Source organism: Bufo bufo, chromosome 7 (assembly GCF_905171765.1).
Source record: "Bufo bufo chromosome 7, aBufBuf1.1, whole genome shotgun sequence".
NCBI lineage: Eukaryota > Metazoa > Chordata > Amphibia > Anura > Bufonidae > Bufo > Bufo bufo.
Genome location: NC_053395.1, coordinates 126,721,077 through 126,741,951, shown reverse-complemented (window position 1 = coordinate 126,741,951; position 20,875 = coordinate 126,721,077).

Sequence of the window (20,875 nt, the reverse complement as noted above, 5' to 3'; positions counted from 1 at the left end):
AAAAAAAAAACATCCAGACACGTTATGTCTATACACGCTTGGTGGAGGCTGAAAAGTCTTCACCAGGCGTGTATCCCGCTAAACTCCCTGGCTCGGCATCTGAGGTGGTGCCTGAGCGGAGGAGCGGGGAGATTGTGCAGCCCAAAATGGCGCCGGACGCCGTCCCTGCATGCGGAGGCAGGGAGGAGGTGCCGGCAGAAAGCGGGATCCGGCAGTCATCTGTTGAAAGTGGAGGGGGCGGGCAAAAGCATCGGGAGGCCCCGCCCACCACTCTGCCAGCCGCTCCGTCCACTGCTCTGGCTACCGCCCTGCCTGCCGTTCAGGTATGTGGGGTGGTGCTGGAGCGGTGTGACGATGAGGTCACCGTCCCTCCTACCCACGGCGGTGATAGTTCTGGGTCCCCGCCTGCAGCTGCCAACGTGCAGCGGGGATCAAGGGAGGCGGCGGTGGTGAATGAAGAAAGAGGCGTGGCCAGGGGTGTGTCTGGACGCGCTCCCGAAGCTGGGAGTACAGATGCAGGCAGTAAGCGCCTGCGTATTGAAGAGCCGGGGGCCGGAGCTGCCGGGGAGGATATGACTACGGTGCTCCGGTCCACTAAGAAAGGTTGTGTTGCACCAGAACAGGTGGCCATGTACATTGCCACTGGACACGCCCCCTCTGTCTCGGCCTCCTCCTCCAGCGCTGAATTAAGTGCTGGGGAGGGGAGGAGTGTAATGATCACTGCCCAGGTCTCAAGGGCAGCAGGGGGGGGGCTTGACCAGTGGCAATGAGGGTGGCAAGGAGCATAGTAGAGGAAAAAATAAGGCAAATAATAATAAAAAAAATAAAGGTAAAATGACACCTGCTGCACCTGCTGCACCAGCTGTCCCAGCAGAGAGAAAGGGTGCATGTGAGCAGGGTAGTGGTAGGGGTGTTGGTGGAGGTGTTGCATCTGGTCCCAAAGGTGGGATGGATGCTGGGAGTCAGCGGACCGTCGCTGAGAAAGCGATGGCTGCGGCTCCTGGTGTCCGCCCTCCGGAGGGGTCCGGTGTGGTGTCTGGTGCTAGTGTAGTGGGGGGGGGGCCGGTTCGGTTGCCCCTCCTGCGGCCGTAACACCTGGCAGAAGTTATGCCAGTGTGGCTGCGGCCGTGGGGGGGGAGGGGCTATCCTCGTTGGCTTCCTCATTCCCAGGAGTCGCGGTTGGTGACTTGCAGCGGCGGCTCCTGGAGGCCCTGAAAAAGGGGGAGAGTTCAATGACAGTAGAGGGTGAGAAGGTGGACCTATCCTTATGGATAGACAGGCACGGCCTGCGAGCTTTCCGAGAGGAAAGGGGGGGCGAGACCACCTGGTCCCTGCCCACAACCGGCCCTGGGACCAGACGGAATGTAGTCTGTCTCAAGTGGAGAAGCAATGATGCCTGCCCTACGAGAAAGAGGGTGGTGGAGCTCCTGCTTGAGATGGGTTTCAGGGTGGCTGACATCTTCGCCCTGATACATCCCTATGGTTCCAGGGAGTTTGACATCAGCTTTGCCCGGCCGAAGGGCCTAGAGCTTTTCTAGTCCGGGTATGAGCTGGTGAAGAACTTACCGGATTGGAAGGGTTTTTTCGCTCAGGCGATAACCCGGCAGAACAACGTCAAGAAAGTGACCGTTTTGACCCGTAATGAATCGCTTTCTTGCGTTGATATTCTGACGTGGCTAAGTAGGTATGGGGACATCCAGGGTGTACCATCGAAAAACCTGGACGAATTTGGCATTTGGTCGGGAGCCTGGACGTTCAATGTGAAGTTGAAATGTCTAGGAAGCACGGTTTCCCACATTCCATCCTCTGCCTTCATCGGCCGGGATAGGATTCTCGTTTTCTACAGGGGGCAGCCTAAGCTCTGTCACAAGTGCGGCAGCCCTTCACACTTCAGCGCCAGCTGCCAAGTGCAGAAGTGCGCGTTGTGTGGAGGGACAGGTCACCTTGCCGCATCTTGTGTGGAAATTAGGTGCAACTTGTGTGGTGTGCTCGGACACCCATTTAGTCGCTGTCCCCTCTCAGAGGTCAATGCGGCCCGAGCTCACGCAGGAGTGGGCCGGGAGGTCTCTTCGGCTGAGGCGGGTGCTGGCGGAGACAGTCGAGTTAAGGGGTCAGTGAAGACCAAGAGCGGTCCGTCCCGGCAGAGGCGGAGGGAGAGGCGCCAGGCGGAGAGGGAACAGAAGGAACCCCACCAAAATGGGGTGATGTCTGCCCCTCCCCAAGTGGCGGGCTCCCGTAGTTCGGAGACCCTAGGGGACAGGGAGCTAAGTGTGGAGATCAGGAGACTAGACCGGGCCGATGAGACCCAGTCTTCAAACTACGAAAGTGCAGAGGGTAGTGAGACTGGGTCTAATATCAATAGACGGAAACGGTTCTCAAAAAAAAAGAGCCCGACCAAAGTAGCCAGGGAAGGCGTAACTGGCTCCCCTCTTGAGCTCTCCAACCGGTATCTCACTTTGGATGAGACCTCTGCCTCCTCTTCATGCGGGGAGGAGGTAAGAAGTGGGGTACCGGGGGCGAAGGTGCGAGGGCTTCCAGGAGGCCCCGTGCCCCTCTCTGGTGTGGATGTAAGGTCCCCAGAAGAGGAGGCAAATCTGATTCCTGGAACGGAGAAAGACAGGGGCGGTACGCAAGAGGGAGCGGTGGTGACAGATGGAATGGACACCACCGTCTCTCTCAAAAGAGGACGCGCCGCCTTAGAGGATAGCCCCGGGAGGGGTAAGAGGGTCGGGAAGGAAGGAGGACATTCAGCCTAAACACCAAGTATGGCGGTACCCACTCAGCTGACACTGGCGACCATTAATGTCGCCAGCGTTAAATCTGATGCGGCTCGCTACACAGCCTTTGATTTTTTCAGCCGAGTTGAAGCTGATGTTTTATTTTTGCAGGAGACCAGACTGTCAAACTTGGCAGAAGTCCACAAGGCGAAGAGGGAGTGGAGATCTGGGCCCTCCTTCTGGTCTCTTGCGGCTGAGTCGTATAGCGGAGTGGCGGTTCTTTTCACCGTACCGGTAGAATGCCGACGGGTGGTTGAGCTGGAAATGGGGAGGTATTTGATCTTGGATATCCTCATGAAGGGACAGGAACTGCGCCTGATCAATATCTATGGGCCCCAGTCCAGGTGGGACAGGAAATGTCTCTTTATGAGGATCAAGCCTTTCCTTTTTACAAGCCGGCAAGTGGTCTTTGGTGGGGACTTTAACACCATCATAAGGTCCCAAGATAGGGGAGGCACCAGAAACCCGCTGGCTTATGATAGTATAGCTTTAAATAGCATAGCTAGTGAGGCTTGTCTGGTGGATGTCCACATTAGGCACACCCCAGACCACGGGGGTTTCACTTTCTATAGAGGAGATAGGATTAGGTCTAGAATAGACAGGTTTTTTTTGAAGGAGGACGCTACTTTCTCGCCCTTGAGGGTTGTGGAAGTAGAATTCTCCGACCACTGTCTGATTATGTTCTCTCTGAACATTTCAGAATCCCCCCAAATGGGAAGAGGTTACTGGAAGCTGAATGCGGGAGTCCTGGAGGAAGCAGAGGTGAGACAATCCTTTGAGGACTTTCTTCAGAGTCAGGTAGCTTTGCTGGATCTCTGTGACACTAAGTCAGAGTGGTGGGAGGTATTCAAAGACCGGGCCGCAAAATTCTTCCGCCAGCTCTCGAGCCTCAGGTCCCTGGACAGGTACCGCCTGTATCAGGGTCTGAGGAGGAAACTCGAAGATCTGGTCTCGACTGGAGGTAGCCGCGAGGATATCTCCAGGGTGAAATCTTTGCTCAAGAGGTGCCAGTATGATAGGCACACATCTTTAGTTTTTGAGAGGGACTTCGGGAGGTACCGCTCGCCCGACCCCTACAGAAACTGTAAGATGTCAGTAAAGAGTAAGTTAGTGACAGAACTGGTTGACAGTACGGGTTCCCTGAACAGGTCCAGATCAGGGATCCTGGAAGTCGTCAGATCCTTTTACTCGTGCCTCTTGGGAAAGAGGGATCTGGATCGGGACAAGATGTCGGCTTTGCTGGCTGAAATCACCCCTGAGTCAGAAGCTCACCTCTCTTTTGGCGTTTTGGTAGAAGAGATCAGGAAGGAGGAAGTTATCCTGGCGGTGGAAGGGTTAGCTCTGAAGAAGTCGCCAGGCCCGGATGGCTTAACATCCGAGTTTTATAAGACCTTTAAGGACTCTTTATGTCCCCTCTTGACTGAGGTATTCAATGAGTGTCTATCCTCGGGCACTCTGCCTCAGTCAATGAGGAGGTCAGCCCTGATCCTCCTATCAAAGGGTAAAGATCCGAGCCGTATTGAGAACTGGCGTCCCATAGCACTTCTCAATACGGACAGAAAGATTCTGGCCAAGATACTGTTTAACAGGCTGGTGAAATTTGCGCCTCAACTCCTTTCGGTGGCTCAGCATTGCTCGGTTCCAGGCCGCAGCACTTTTAGTGCTGTGCTCGGTGTCCGAGAGGCAGTGGAACAGAGTAGAGCAGGCTACTGGAGGGGGTACATGCTGTCCTTAGATCAAGCAAAGGCATTTGATCGGGTGAACCATGAGTACCTCTGGTCGGTCCTTCTGAAGTATGGCCTGCCGGGGGGGTTTGTCGATTGGTTAAAGATCTTGTATGCGGGGGCGGAGAGTTTCCCGCTTGTGAACGGTTGGTCTGGCTGCCCTTTTGAGGTTGGGTCTGGCGTTCGCCAGGGTTGTCCTTTGAGCCCGCTTTTATACGTGTTCGCGATTGATCCCTTTCTTAAGAGGGTCAATCGTGGACCGTTGGCGGGAGTCGGGATGGATCCGGCAGCTCCGGAAGCCACTCTGAGGACAGTAGCGTATGCCGACGATGTCACCATTTTCGTGTCCTCGAAAGGGGAGGCGGAATACGTGATGTCTGAGGTGGACCGCTACTCGGAGGCATCTGGGTCCATGATTAACCGGGATAAGTGTGAGAGTCTCTGGCTGGGAGGGGGCGATCCAGCTTTCGATCTCCCGGACACCCTCCCAGAGCCCCAGTCGTCAGCCAAAGTCCTAGGCATCCATTTCAGCCATGGGGATTATCCCACCCAAAATTGGGACGACAGGCTTAAGATCGCCGCTCAGAAGGTCGACCAGTGGAAGGGCTGGTCTTTGACCCTCAGGGAAAGGGTGCACCTATTCAAAGCTTTTCTGCTCCCTTTGCTGATCTATTTGGGCAGTGTGTGTATCTTGCCAGAGCCTCTCTGGACTCAGGTTTACAGTCTGTTTTTCCAGCTCTTATGGGGGAATAGACTGAACCTGATCAAGAGGGAGGTGACTTACCGCACGAGGAGACTAGGGGGGTTATCTATGGTCAACCCCGTGGTGTTTCTTGTGAACACATTTGTTAAGGTCAATCTGGCAAACCTCTGGATGGAGAGGGCTTCTCCGTGGGTAGTCTCCTGCCGGGGGTGGTTTCGGCCTTTCTTCCAGGAATGGGAGACAGGAGGACAAGTGAAGGACTTGCGTATGCCTCACGGATATCTTCCGGCTTACGTCACCGCGATTCTGAAGGTAATCCGCCGGTGGGGTTTGGAGGTAGGGGAGATCAGGACTCTGTCAAGGAGGTCCCTTGATGAGAGGGTCTTGTTGTCCCACTTTCAGAAGCCCCTGGCCCTCAAGGATTGCCCAAGCCGGGATCTAGACAAGGGGTTACAGTTGCTAAATTCTGCAAGGATCCCCTTGAAGTTTTGGGACTTGACTTGGCGCTGCTTTTACGGGAGGCTGTATGTAAGGGACAATCTGAAGTACAGGAACTCTGATGAAAGGGGTTGTCCCCGGGAGGAGTGCGGCTCCATACTGGAAAGTATGGAGCACTTCCTGCTCAGTGTCCCTTTAATACAGAGGTATACAAACGGGTGGGAGCTTCCATTGGCTGGCCTAGGCTAGCCAGCCTCTCCTATGCGGAGTGGGCCTATGGAGTGCTCAGAGACCTGGGCAGAAGGGACCTGTGCACATGTTTTTTAGTTAGCATAGTGGTTAGGTACTACACGTGGAACGCACGGTGTTTAGTTTCAACAAGGCAGAAAGTCCTCCCAGTGGATGAGGTGTGTAGGAACATTCTGGGGGACCTGGTGAAGGTACGTTCTCTCGAGTACGAAAGACTGGGTACCAGCAGGGCCTCTCTCCTCTGGAGAGGTTTTGCTTTTAGTGTACCCTAGCCTAGTAATACTCTTCCTGGTGGTGGGCTGATATTCTCACCCTAGATTTTTGTTTTGGATAAAGTGTATGGTTTTGAAAGGCTTGCAAAGGCTGAACTTGGTCCTTCGGGAGTGGTTATGTGTGGTTATAGTAATGTTTATTGTATGTTTATTATATGGTATATTGTATATATTGTGTATATTATGTTGAAGGATAGGGTAAGTGGGGGTTAGTTAGTTAGGTTGGGTGGGTTAGGGTGAGGGGGGGGACACTTGCAAAATGTGGGGAGGCCTACATCCAGTCCTGGACTACGCGGACATGGGAGGACATGGGGCGAGGGCTGGATGTGGGTGGTGGAGGTAGGGCTGGCCCCGGACTATGCGGACATGCAGAGGACATGAGGCGGAGGTCAGTCCTGGGGGTTTTAGTTTATGATAGGGAATAGCTAGGGACAGGTTAGGTTAGGATAAGTTAGTAGTTTGTAGTTTGTAGTGATGTTTTTATATATATATAAAAAAAAAATAAAAAAAATTTATGTATTAAAAAATTGTTTTTTTGTTTAGGGGCAGGTTGCCTGGAGTTAAGTTGCGGCGAAGTAGCCATATTTTTGTTTGAGGTTGTTTTTTATTCTGTGTTTTATTTTAATTTCTTTGGGTTAGGTTATTTCGGCCGAACCGGCTGGGTTAGTTTTATTTATTTTAGGTTATTTATTGTAGGTTATTTATTGTAGATTGTAGGTTTGTAGTTTTATGTGTAGGTATAAATGTGTGTGTGAATGTGGCTGGGGCAGCTGGAATGCTGTCTATGTTTAAGTTTTGTATGTCTGTACTTGTAATTATTTATGTAACGTTTTGTAATTTTATAATAAAAAAGAGTTCCCATAGCAGAGATTCAGGCTTGGGTGTGTCTGGTGTCTGCAGATGCTGTAAGAGGTTGTGTGATTCAGAGCTCTCCACAACTTCCAAGCACAGGCCTCTCTGGGGAGTTTCTTAACACCTGCTCCCCAGGAGGAGTTCCAGACTTGCGGGGAGTTCCTCAACATCTCTCCCCAGCCCAGGCCCTGCCTCTCCCTAGGGAGCTGGTGGGGTCCTGAGGCCATGGCTTCCCAGAGGAACACTCCTGCTCCCCGGCTTGGGTCGGAGGGGAGTAAGGAGCTACAGAGACCGGCCAGGAGTGATGGCAGCGAGGGGGCAACCACTCGGGTCATGCTGGGCGTCCCCTTCAGCCCCTGGGAGCGGGGCTGTGAAGACCACCAGCAAGTCCGGGAGGGTGGACGGTAACCCTGCAGGTGAGCGGAGTGTTCCTTGGGGTGGGTCAGGGAGGATGGAGACTGACTGGGGCATCAAAAGGCCCCAGGAATCGGTCTCCATGTACAGCTCCCGTATTGCGGCCTACCTCAGGGAATATGAAGACGCCGGCAAAGCCTTAAAAAAGCTCAGAAGCGAGATAAAGCTGGAAAGAGTAAAGGCGGACAAGGCTTCAAGAAATAAAAGACCTGAGATATCAGAGAGGATAAAGGTCCTAAAAGAAAAGATAAAAGAAATGGAAGCAAGGAGGGCAATTATACTGAAAAGTAGTGGCCCCTTCCAAGAAAAACTTAAAAACGAGGAGAAATTTTTCATCATGGCCCAGGGAAGTCTGCAAATGGCCGACCTCTCAGACGATGAGGAAGAACCAGAGGCAGAGAAAAAGACAGAGAAAGAGGAGCAGGCCATGGACACTGGGATCACCGCTGAACAGGTGTGCCTGCCCCTCACAAGTTCAGAAGATGAAATTGAAAGTGGAAGTAGTGTAGTCGTGGAGGGCTCATGGCTGAGATTAAACGCCTGGAGTCAGCCCGGCTCCATGAAGGCAGTTTTTTGTTTGGAGAAGAGCTTACAGATGAAGATGAAGATATTGAAAAGAAAAAAAGGAAGGAAAAAAAGAAGAAAGAAAAAAGCAGAGTGGAGGTGAGATATGTGTATGTTTCTCACCCCCAGCAATCCGGGCAGGCTGAAAAGTCTGCTTGGATTGCAACCCCCACCATCCTCCCAGCCCCGGTCTCTGCTGTGGGACCGGGTGGCGGGAGTGGGGAGAAAAAACACGAGGTGTCCAAGATGGCGGAGGACGCCGTCCTCACTTGCAGTAGTGGGGGCGGCCCGAGGGAAGGAGGGACTGAAAAGTCCAACACGCAGGCATTGAGGGCGGCGAGTTCGGAGGGTGGGGGGGGGGGGCTTTCCGGTGACGCGGCTAACCCCGTCCGTCCCCGCCGCGTTCCTAAACACGCTGAATGAGTGTGTGGTGGACCTGCGGCGGAGTGACGTGGTGGGGGCGGCTGCCGTGGCCGGCGCTCCTCCCCTCTCTCCTATAAAGATGGCTCCAAGTTTCCCTGGTTTCTCCTCCGATCCCGCTGCTCCGCCCTCCTGCGCCACAGTGTTGGTGACGGGGAGCGGTGCTGCGGGAGTGGTGGGCGGGCCGGGTGGCGTGTCTGTCGGTGTGTCCCTGGATGAGGCTGAGAGCGCTCCTAAAGGACAATTTAGGAGTGGAAAGCATCGGCTTGCTGAGCGCAGTGGTGCCACGGCACGGCGCTTCTCAAGAAGAAAAACTGTTAGGAGGAGGGGATGTGTCTCCCCCTCCTCCATGGCCGCCTATGTGGCCACCGGTGTCATTCCCTCCGCTTCTGCCTCTGCCCCCAGCGCTGAATCAAGCGTAGGGGAGGTGGGGGTAGTGACCACCAGTGCCCAGGTCCTGAGTGGGGCAGGTGGTAGCGGAGGGAAGGAGAAAAAGGATAAAAGTGACGATATAAATAAAAGCAATGTAAATAAAAGCAATGTAAATGATGTAAATAAAGTGTCAGCTGGCCCAGCAGTGTGTATGGGGTCCGATGTGATTAAGGTAGTCCCTGTAAAGGTGACTACTGAAAAAGTGGTCACCCAAAAGGGTTGTGGAGGGGGTGTTAGTTTAGGGGTCGCTCCGGGTCCCGATGGGGGGGTGAATGCGGGGGGTTTCCCTGCTGCTAGAAAAGTGGCGGGGTCCCACCGTGTGGCCCCCTCAGAGGGATCCGGTGCGACAGTTGAGGCAGGTAGAAGGGGGGAAGCCGGTTCGGTTGCCCCTCCTGCATCCGTGGCGCCTGGCAGGAGTTATGCCAGTGTGGCCGCGGCCGTGGGGGGGGAGGGGCTGGCTTCGTTGGCTTCCTCGCTCTCAGGGTCTGGTAATGGTGACTTGCAGCGGCGACTGCTGGAGGCCCTCAAAAAGGGGGAGAGCTCCATTATCGTAGAGGGGAAGAAGGTGGACCTGTCTTTCTGGTTCAACAGACATGGCGTCCGGACCTTCCGAGAACAGAACGGGGGCGAGACCACCTGGTCTTCACCCACAACTGGCCCTGGAGCCAAACGGAATGTGGTCTGTCTCAGGTGGAGTAGCGATGAAGCCTGCCCTACTAGAAAGAGGGTAGTGGAGCACCTGCTTGGGATGGATTTCAAGGCAACCGACATCTTTGCCTTGATCCATCCTTTTGGTTCCAAGGAGTTTGACATCAGCTTTGTCCGGCCAGAGGGGCTTGAGCTCTTCTGGTCAGGATATGAGCTGGTGAAGAACATGCCGGACTGGCGTGGTTTCGCTGCAAAAGCAATAACCCGCCAGAGTGAGGTCAAGAGAGTGACCGTTTTAACCCGTAACGAGTCGCTCTCTTGTGTTGACATCATGACCTGGCTGGGTAGGTATGGAGAGGTCCAGGGAGTACCAGCTAAAAACTTGGACGAGTTTGGCATTTGGTCGGGTGCCTGGACGTTTGATATCAAACTCAAACGTCTGGGGAGTACAGTTTCCCACATTCCATCATCTGCCTTTATCGGCCGAGACAGGATCTTAGTCTTTTACAGAGGGCAGCCTAAGCTCTGTCACAAGTGCGGCAGCCCCACACACTTCAGCGCCAGCTGCCAAGTGCAGAAGTGCGCGTTGTGTGGGGGGACAGGTCATCTAGCCGCATCTTGTGAGGAGATTAGATGCAATCTGTGTGGTGAGCTCGGGGACCCCTTCAGTCGCTGCCCTCTCTCTGAGGCCAATGCGGCCCGAGCTCATGCAGGAGCGGGCCGGGAGGTCCCTTCGGCTGAGGCAGGTACTGGCAAAGGCAGTGGAGTTAAGGGGTCAATGAGGAACCGGAACAACCCGTCCCGGCAGAGGCGGAGAGAGAGGCGTCAGGCGGAGAGGGAGGGGGAGGAACCCCGTCCTGGGGTGATGCCCGCTCCCTCCCAAACGACTGCCCCTCCTGAATCCGAGACCCTAGGGGGCAGGGAGCTGGAGGAGGAGATTGAGAGACTGGATCGGACCGAAGAGACTCTGTCCTCGCACTACGAAAGTGCTGCAGAGGGTAGTGGGGCAGAGTCCCAAAGTAGACGGAAACGGCGTACTAAGAAAAGATCTAGCCCAACCAAGGTTGCCAGGGAAGGTGTAACCGGCTCCCCTCTGGAGCTCTCCAACCGGTACCTCACTTTGGATGAGACCTCTGCCTCCTCTGCTGAGGAGGGGGTTGAAGGTGAGAGGCCGGGGGCGAAGGAGGGAGGACCTTCAGGGGGCCCCGCGCCCCCTCTGGTGGGGATGCAAGGTCCTCAGGAGGGGTGGTAAAACCGGGCCTTGAGACTGAGAAAGCCAGGAGTGGTGCGCAGAGGGAGGTGGTGGTGGCAGAGATGGATACCACTATCTCCCTCAAGAGAAGTCACGCTGCTCTAGAAGACAGCCCCGGGAGGGGGGAGAAGGATGGGAAGAAGGCCATCTAATTTAACTACTCTTTATGGCGGTACCTGCTCTGCTGACTCTGGCGACCATTAATGTCGCCAGCATTAAAGTCGGATGCGGCTCGTTTCACAGCCTTCGATTTTCTCAGCCGTGTTGAAGCTGACATTTTGTTTTTGCAAGAGACCAGGCTGCCAGATTTGGCAGCGATTTATAAAGCCAAGAGGGAGTGGAGACCAGGGCCCTCCTACTGGTCTCTTGCGGCTGAGCCGTACAGCGGAGTGGCGGTCCTTTTTACCGCACCGGTAGAATGCCGACGAGTAATTGAATTAGAAATGGGGAGGTGTTTGATCTTGGATATCCTCATGAGGGGACAGGAACTGCGCCTGATCAATATATACGGGCCCCAGTCCAGGTGGGACAGGAAATGTCTCTTTATGAGGATTAAGCCTTTCCTTTTTACAAGTCGGCAGGTGGTTTTTGGTGGGGACTTTAATACTGTCACAAGGCCCCAAGACAGGGGAGGCACCAGAAACCGGCTGACTTATGATAGTATTTTTCTGAATAGAGTAGCTAGTGAGGCTCGTCTGGAGGATGTCCACATTAGGCATACCCCAGGCCACGGGGGTTTCACTTTCTATAGAGGTAGTCAGACCAGGTCTAGAATAGATAGGTTTTATTTGAAGGAGGAGGCTACCTTTTCGCCCTTAAGGGTTGTGGAGGTGGAATTCTCTGATCACTGTTTGATTATGTTTTCTCTGAATATTTCAGAATCCCCCCAAATGGGAAGAGGTTATTGGAAGCTGAATTCGGGTGTCTTGGAGGAAGCAGAGGTGAGACAATCCTTTGAGGACTTCCTTCAGAGTCAGGTACCTTTACTGGATCTCTGTGATACTAAGTCAGAGTGGTGGGAGATATTCAAAGATCGGGCTGCAAAGTTCTTCCGCCGACTCTCGAGCCTCAGGTCTCTGGACAGGTACCGCCCGTATCAGGGTCTGAGGAGGAAACTCAAGCATCTGGTCTCGACTGGTGGTAGCCGCGAGGATATCTCCAGGGTGAAATCTTTGCTCAAGAGGTGCCAGTATGATAGACACACATCTTTAGTTTTTGAGAGGGACTTCGGGAGGTACCGCTCGCCCGACCCCTACAGAAATTGTAAGATGTCAGTGAAGAGTAAGTTAGTGATGGGACTGGTCGATAGTACGGGGTCTCTGAACAGGTCCAGATCAGGGATCCTGGAAGTCATCAGATCCTTTTACTCGTGCCTCTTGGGGAGGAGGGATCTGGATCGGGACATGATGTCGGCTTTCCTGGCTGGAGTCACCCCTGAGTCAGGAGCTCACCTCTCTTTTGACGGTTTGGTAGAAGAGATCAGGAAGGAGGAAGTTATCCTGGCGGTGGAAGGGTTAGCTCTGAAGAAGTCGCCAGGCCCGGATGGCTTAACATCCGAGTTTTATAAGACCTTTAAGGACTCTTTATGTCCCCTCTTGACTGAGGTATTCAATGAGTGTTTATCCTCGGGCACTCTGCCTCGTTCAATGAGGAGGTCAGCTCTGATCCTTCTATCAAAGGGTAAGGATCCGAGCCGTATTGAGAACTGGCGTCCCATAGCACTTCTTAATACGGACAGAAAGATTCTGGCCAAGATACTTTTTAATAGGCTGGTGAAATTTGCACCCCAACTCCTTTCGGTGGCTCTGCATTGCTCGGTTCCAGGCCGCAGCACTTTGAGTGCTGTACTCGGTGTCCGAGAGGCAGTGGAGCAGAGTAGAGCAGGCTACTGGAGGGGGTACATGCTGTCCTTAGATCAAGCAAAGGCGTTTGATCGGGTGAACCATGAGTACCTCTGGTCGGTCCTTCTGAAGTATGGCCTGCCGGGGGGGTTTGTCGATTGGTTAAAGATTCTGTATGCAGGGGCAGAGAGTTTCCCGCTTGTGAACGGTTGGTCTGGCTGCTCTTTTGAGGTTGGGTCTGGAGTCCGCCAGGGTTGTCCTTTGAGCCCGCTTTTATACGTGTTTGCGATTGATCCCTTTCTTAAGCGGATCGATCGTGGACCGTTGGCGGGAGTCGGGATTCATCGGGCGGCGCCGGAAGCCACTCTGAGGGTAGTGGCGTACGCTGACGATGTCACCATTTTCGTATCCTCAAGAGGGGAGGCGGAGTACGTGATGTCTGAAGTGGATCGCTACTCGGAGGCATCCGGGTCCATGATCAATCGGGATAAGTGTGAGAGTCTCTGGCTGGGAGGGGGTGATCCAGCTTTTGAACTCCCGGACACCCTCCCAGGGCCCAAGTCGTCAGCCAAAGTCCTAGGCATCCATTTTTGCCATGGGGATTATCCCACTCAAAATTGGGACGACAGGCTTAAGATCGCCGCTCAGAAGGTCGACCAGTGGAAGGGTTGGTCTTTGACCCTCAGGGAAAGGGTAAACCTGACCAAGGCCTACTTACTCCCTTTGCTTATCTATTTGGGTAGCGTGTGTATCTTGCCAGAGCCTCTCTGGACTCAGGTTTATAGTCTGTTCTTCCAGCTCTTATGGGGGAATAGACTGAACCTCATCAAGAGAGAAGTGACTTACCGCACGAGGAGACTAGGGGGGGTTATCTATGGTCAACCCCGTGGTTTTTCTTGTAAACACCTTTGTTAAAGCGAATCTGGCGAACCTCTGGATGGAGAGGGCTTCTCCGTGGGTAGTCTCCTGCCGGGGGTGGTTTCGGCCTTTCTTCCAGGAATGGGAGACAGGAGGGCAAGTGAAGGACTTACGTACGCCTCACGGATATCTTCCGACTTACGTCACCCCGATTCTGAAGGTGATCCACCGGTGGGGTTTGGAGGTGAGGGAGATCAGGACTCTGTCAAGGAGGTCCCTTGACGAGAGGGTCTTGTTGTCCCACTTCCAGAAGCCCCTGGCCCTCAGGGATTGCCCAAGCCGGGATCTAGACAAGGGGTTACAGTTGCTAAATTCTGCAAGGATCCCCTTGAAGTTTTGGGACTTGGCTTGGCGCTGCTTTCACGGGAGGCTGTATGTGAGGGACAACTTGAAGTACAGGAACTCTGATGAAAGGGGTTGTCCCCGGGAGGAGTGTGGCTCCATACTGGAAAATATGGACCACTTCCTGCTTCAGTGTCCCTTTAATACAGAGGTATACCACCGGGTGGGAGCTTCCATTGGCTGGCCTAGGCTAGCCAGCCTCTCCTACGCGGAGTGGGCCTATGGAGTGCTCAGAGACATTGGTAGAAGGGCCATGTGCACATGTTTTTTAGTTAGTATAGTGGTTAGGTTCTACACGTGGAATGCACGGTGCTTAGTTTCAACGCAGCAGAAAGTCCTCCCAGTGGATGTGGTATGTAGGAACATTCTGGGTGACCTGGTGAAGGTGCGTTCTATGGAGTATGAGAGACTGGGTACCAGTAGGGCCTCTCTCCTCTGGAGAGGCTTTGCTTTTAGCGTACCCTAGCCTAGTCATACGTTTCCTGGTGGTGGGCTGATGCTTTCACCATAGATTTTTGTTTTGTGGAGCCTTGTTGAGCCTTGAAGAAAGGCTTACAGAGACCGAACTTGGGCCTTCGGGTAGTCTTGTATATTTTGCAGTGTGTGTTAAGTAGTTATGTTGTTTATTAAGATAGGATGAGTTGGGGCTAGGTAGGTTGGGTGGGTGAGGGAAGGGGTCTTTTATTTGTGCCTTTATGTGTTTTATGTGTGTTTTGAAGTGGGGAGGCCTGCATCTAGCCCTGGACTATGCGGACATGGGAGGACATGGGGCGAGGGGCTAGATGTGGGTGGTGGAGGTAGGGCTGGCCTCGGACTATGCGGACACGAAAGAGACGTGAGGCGGAGGTCAGCCTTGGGTGATGGGTGAGGGGTGATGGAGTAGGTAGTGGGGGTTAGGGCTAGATTAGGGAAGTTAAAAGGTTGTCTTGTTTTGTGTGGAAAGAAGAGAAAAAAAATAAATAGAAAATAAATAAATAAAAAAAATAAAAAAATAAAAAGATTGGGTGATTTTTGTAAAAAAAAGAGTTCCCATAGCAGAGAATCAGACTTCATGTCATAGCAGAGAATCAGGCTTCACGTCACCCACCACTGGAACAGGCCATTGTCAGATATTTTTAGGCCCCGACCCTTACAGAGGAGAGAGGTCCCATAGCAGAAATTCAGGCTTCATGTCATAGCAGAGAATCAGGCTTCATGTCATAGCAGAGAATCAGGCTTCACGTCACCCACCACTGGAACAGGCCATTGTCAGATATTTTTAGGCCCTGGCACCCAGACAGAGGAGAGAGGTCCCATAGCAGAGATTCAGGCTTCATGTCATAGCAGAGAATGAGGCTTCATGTCACCCACCACTGGAACAGGCCATTGTCAGATATTTTTAGGCCCGGCACCCAGACAGAGGAGTGAGGTCCCATAGCAGAGATTCAAGCTTCATGTCATAGCAGAGAATCAGGCTTCATGTCACCCACCACTGGAACAGGCCATTGTCAGATATTTTTAGGCCCCGGCACCCAGACAGAGGAGAGAGGCCCCATAGCAGAGATTCAGGCTTCATGTTATAGCAGAGAATCAGGCTTCATGTCACCCACCAATGGAACTGGCCATTGTCAGATATTTTTAGGCCCCGGCACCCAGACAGAGGAGAGGTTCATTCAACTTTGGGTTGCCCCGCAATATAATGGTAAAATTGAAAAAAGAGGATTGAATGAGGAAGTGCCCTGGAGTACAAGAATATATGGTTAAGGGGAGGTAGTTATAAATGTCTAAACTGCACAAGGGATGGACAGGTCCTGTGGGATCCATGCCTGGTTCATTTTTATGAACGTCAGCTTGTCCACATTGGCTGTAGACAGGCGGCTGCGTTTGTCTGTAATGACACCCCCTGCCGTGCTGAATACACGTTCAGACAAAACGCTGGCCGCCGGGCAGGCCAGCACCTCCAAGGCTTAAAAGGCTAGCTCTGGCCACGTGGACAATTTGGAGACCCAGAAGTTGAATGGGGCCGAACCATCAGTCAGTACGTGGAAGGGTGTGCACACGTACTGTTCCACCATGTTAGTGAAATGTTGCCTCCTGCTAACACGTTCCGTATCAGGTTGTGGTGCAGTTAGCTGTGGCGTGGTGACAAAACTTTTCCACATCTCTGCCATGCTAACCCTGCCCTCAGAGGAGCTGGCCGTGACACAGCTGCGTTGGCGACCTCTTGCTCCTCCTCTGCCTTCGCCTTCCACTTGTTCCCCTGTGACATTTGGGAATGCTCTCAATAGTGCGTCTACCAACGTGTGCTTGTACCCGCGCATCTTCCTATCACGCTCGAGTGCAGGAAGTAAGGTGGGCACATTGTCTTTGTACCGTGGATCCAGCAGGGTGGCAACCTAGTAGTCCGCACACGTTAAAATGTGGGCAACTCTGCTGTCGTTGCACAGGCACTGCAGCATGTAGTCGCTCATGTGTACCAGGCTGCCCAGAGGTAAGGACAAGCTGTCCTCTGTAGGAGGTGTATCATCATCGTCCTGCGTTTCCCCCCAGCCACGCACCAGTGATGGGTCCGAGCTGCAATGGATGCCACCCCGCTGTGAACATGCTTCATCCTCCTCCACCTCCTCCTCATCCTCGTCCTCCTCGTCCTCCAGTAGTGGGCCCTGTCTGGCCACATTTGTACCTGGCCTCTGCTGTTGCAAAAAACCTCCCTCTGAGTCACTTCTATGAGACTGGCCTGAAAGTGCTAAAAATTACCCCTCTTCCTCCTCCTGGGCCACCTCCTCTTCCATCATCGCCCTAAATGTTTTCTCAAGGAGACATAGAAGTGGTATTGTAACGCTGATAACGGCATCATCGCCACTGGCCATGTTGGTGGAGTACTCGAAACAGCGCTACAGGGCACACAGGTCTCGCATGGAGGCCCAGTCATTGGTGGTGAAGTGGTGCTGTTCCGCAGTGCGACTGACCCGTGCGTGCTGCAGCTGAAACTCCACTATGGCCTGCTGCTGCTCGCTCAGTCTGTCCAGCATGTGCAAGGTGGAGTTCCACCTGGTGGGCACGTTGCATATGAGGCGGTGAGCGGGAAGGCCGAAGTTATACTGTAGCGCAGACAGGCGAGCAGCGGCAGGATATGAACACCGGAAGCGCGCACAGACGGCCCGCACTTTATGCAGCAGTTCAGACATGTCGGGGTAGTTGTGAATGAACTTCTACACCACCAAATTCAGCACATGCGCCAGGCAAGGGATGTGCGTCAAACCGGCTAGTCCTAGAGCTGCAACGAGATTTCGCCCATTATCGCACACCCCCAGGCCGGGCTTGAGGCTCACCGGCAGCAACCACTCGTCGGTCTGTTGTTCAATACCCCGCCACAACTCCTGCGTGGTGTGGGGCCTGTCCCCCAAACATATGAGTATCCGAATGGCCTGCTGAGGTTTACCCCGGGCTGTGCTGAAGGTGATGGCGAAGGTGTGTGGCTGAATGGATGAGCAGGTGGAAGAAGAGGAGGAGGAAGCCGAGTAGGAGGAGGAGGCTACAGGAGGCAAAGAATGTTGCCCTGCGATCCTTCGCGGCGGAAGGACGTGCGCCAAAGAGCTCTCCACCTGGGGCCCAACCGCCACTACATTTACCCAGCGTGCAGTTAGGGAGATATAGCGTCCCTGGCCGTGCTTACTGGTCCACATATCTGGTTAGGTGGACCTTGCCACAGATGGTGTTGCGCAGTGCACACTTGATTTTATCGGATACTTGGTTGTGCAGGGAAGGCACGGCTCTCTTAGAGAAGTAGTGGCGGCTGGGAACAACATACTGTGGGACAGCAAGCGACATGAGCTGTTTGAAGCTGTCTGTGTCCACCAGCCTGAATGACAGCATTTCATAGGCCAGTAGTTTAGAAATGCTGGAATTCAGGGCCAGGGATCGAGGGTGGCTAGGTGGGAATTTACGCTTTCTCTCAAATGTTTGTGAGATGGAGAGCTGAACGCTGCCGTGTGACATGGTGGAGATGCTTGGTGACGGAGGTGGTGGTGTTGGTGGAACATCCTCTGTTTGCTGGGTTGGCAGGTGCCAACGTTCCTCCCGAGGCGGAGGAAGAGGCCGAGGCGGCAGCAGCAGAAGAGGTAGCAGGGGGAGCCTGAGTGAGTTCCTTGTTTTTAAGGTGTTTACTCCACTGCAGTTCATGCTTTGCATGCAGATGCCTGGTCATGCAGGTTGTGCTAAGGTTCAGAACGTTAATGCCTCGCTTTAGGCTCTGATGGCACAGCGTGCAAACCACTCGGGTCTTGCCGTCAGCACATTGTTTGAAGAACTGCCACACCAAGGAACTCCTTGAAGCTGCCTTTGGGGTGCTCGGTCCCAGGTGTCGGTGGCCAGTAGCAGGCGAACTCTCTTGGTAGCGGGTGTTCTGCTTTTGCCCCCTGCTCCCTCTTTTGCTACGCTGTTGGCTCGTTCTCACCACTGCCTCTTCCTCTGAACTCTGAAAGTCAGTTGCACGACCTTCATTCCATGTGGGGTCTATGACCTCATCGTCCCCTGCATCGTCTTCATCCAGTCTTCCTCCCTGACCTCCTGTTCAGTCTGCACACTGCAGAAAGACGCAGCAGTTGGCACCTGTGTTTCGTCATCATCAGAGACGTGCTGAGGTGGTATTCCCATGTCCTCATCATCAGGAAACATGTGGTTGTGCGTCAGTGCATTCTATGTCTTCCACCGCTGGGGAAGGGCTAGGTGGATGCCCTTGGGAAACCCTGCCAGCAGAGTCTTCAAACAGCATAAGAGACTGCTGCATAACTTGAGGCTCAGACAGTTTCCCTGATATGCATGGGGGTAATGTGACAGACTGATGGGCTTGGTTTTCAGGCGCCATCTGTGCGCTTTCTGCAGAAGACTGGGTGGGAGATAATGTGAACGTGCTGGATCCACTGTCAGCCACCCAAGTGACTAATGCCTGTACCTGCTCAGGCCTAACCATCCTTAGAACGGCATTGGGCCGGCTACTGGGACCTGAGGTAGTTGGTTCACTAGGACTTGTGGCTGTGGCAGAACGGCCACGTCCTCTCCCAGCACCAGAGGGTCCACTAACACCACCACGACCATGTCCGCGTCCGCGTCCCTTACTAGATGTTTTCCTCATTGTTACCGTTCACCAGAATAAGAAAAAGATTATTTGGCCCAATGTATTGAATTCAAATTCAGACCTTTTTTTTACAGGCACCTAACATTATCTGGCTATCTATTTAGGTACCGTATTACACTAATACACAGCAGTAACCACAGATTTAGCTGAATATAAATTGTGTTTAGGCCCTGGATGGATGACAGGTATCCCTTTTACGGACAGTATTAGACTTGGAAATGCACGGTAGCGTGTGAAGTTATTGAGGATGACCCTATCAGCACCTTTAATGTAATATACCTTTTTATGGATAGATTTAAACTTGGCCTGCTACAGCAGAAACCACTGATTTAGGGAATTGCTAATTTGGGAATTGAAATTCAACCCAGAACAAAAACTGTGCTTTGACGGACACTAAATAACTTTACCAGCCACAGCAGTAATCACAGATTTAGCTGAATATAAATTGTAGGCCTAGTATTTAGGCCCTGGATGGATGACAGGTATCCCTTTAGGGACAGAATTACACTTGGAGATGCACAGTAGCATTTGAAGTTATTGAGAATGACCCTACCAGCACCTTCAATGTAATATACCCTTTTATTGATAGATTTAAACTTGGCCTGATACAGCAGAAACCACTGATTTATGGAATCGCTAATTTGGGAATTGAAATTCAACCCAGAACAAAAACTGTGCTTTGACGGACACTAAATAACTTTACCAGCCACAGCAGTAATCACAGATTTAGCTGAATATAAATTGTAGGCCAAGTATTTAGGCCCTGGATGGATGACAGGTATCCCTTTACGGACAGAATTACACTTGGAGATGCACGGTAGCGTGTGAAGTTATTGAGAATGACCCTATCAGCACCTTCAATGTAATATACCCTTTTATGGATAGATTTAAACTTGGCCTGATACAGCAGAAACCACTGATTTAGGAAATTGCTAATTTGGGAATTGTATTTCAACCCAGAACAAAAACTGTGCTTTGACAGACACTAAATAACTTGACCAGCCACAGCAGTAACCTCGGATTTAGCTGAATATAAATTGTAGGCCTAGTATTTAGGCCCTGGATGGATGACAAGTATCCCTTTACGGACAGAATTACACTTGGAGATGCACGGTAGCGTGTGAAGTTATTGAGAATGACCCTATCAGCACCTTCAATGTAATATACCCTTTTATGGATAGATTTAAACTTGGCCTGCTACAGCAGAAACCACTGATTTAGGGAATTGCTAATTTGGGAATTGTATTTCAACCCAGAAAAAAATATATCCTTTGCCAGACAGCAGACAGTATTACAATTGGCTAGCCACAGCTCAAACACCAGATTTAGGGTACTGCTATTTTGGCAATTGAATTTCACCCTCAATAAAATAGCAAGCACAGCCAAGCCACTGATGTATGATATAGCAAAAAAAAAAAACACACTATTGATGGCTAAATGGACTTGAGGGCAGCTTGTGCTGGCGCACCACAAGACACAAAATGGCCGCCGATCACCCCAGAAAAAATTGACAGAAAAACGCTCTGGGCAGCCTAAAAACAGTGAGCAATTAACTAGCAGAAGTTGAATGATACACAGCTGTAGATCGATCACTTCAATAAGTGTTTTTGATGAGTAAATCCCTGCCTAATCTGGCCCTAACAGCAGCAGCTGCATCCTCTCCCTACACTGATCAGAGCAGAGTGAAGTGCGGCGCTACGTGACTCCAGCTTAAATAGAGGCTGGGTCACATGCTGCACTGGCCAATAACAGCCATGCCAATAGTAGGCATGGCTGTGATGGCCTCTTGGGGCAAGTAGTATGACGCTTGTTGATTGGCTGCTTTGCAGCCTTTCAAAAAGTGCCAAGAAAGAGCCGAACACCGAACCCGAACCCGGACTTTTACATAAATGTTCGGGTTCGGGTCCGTGTCA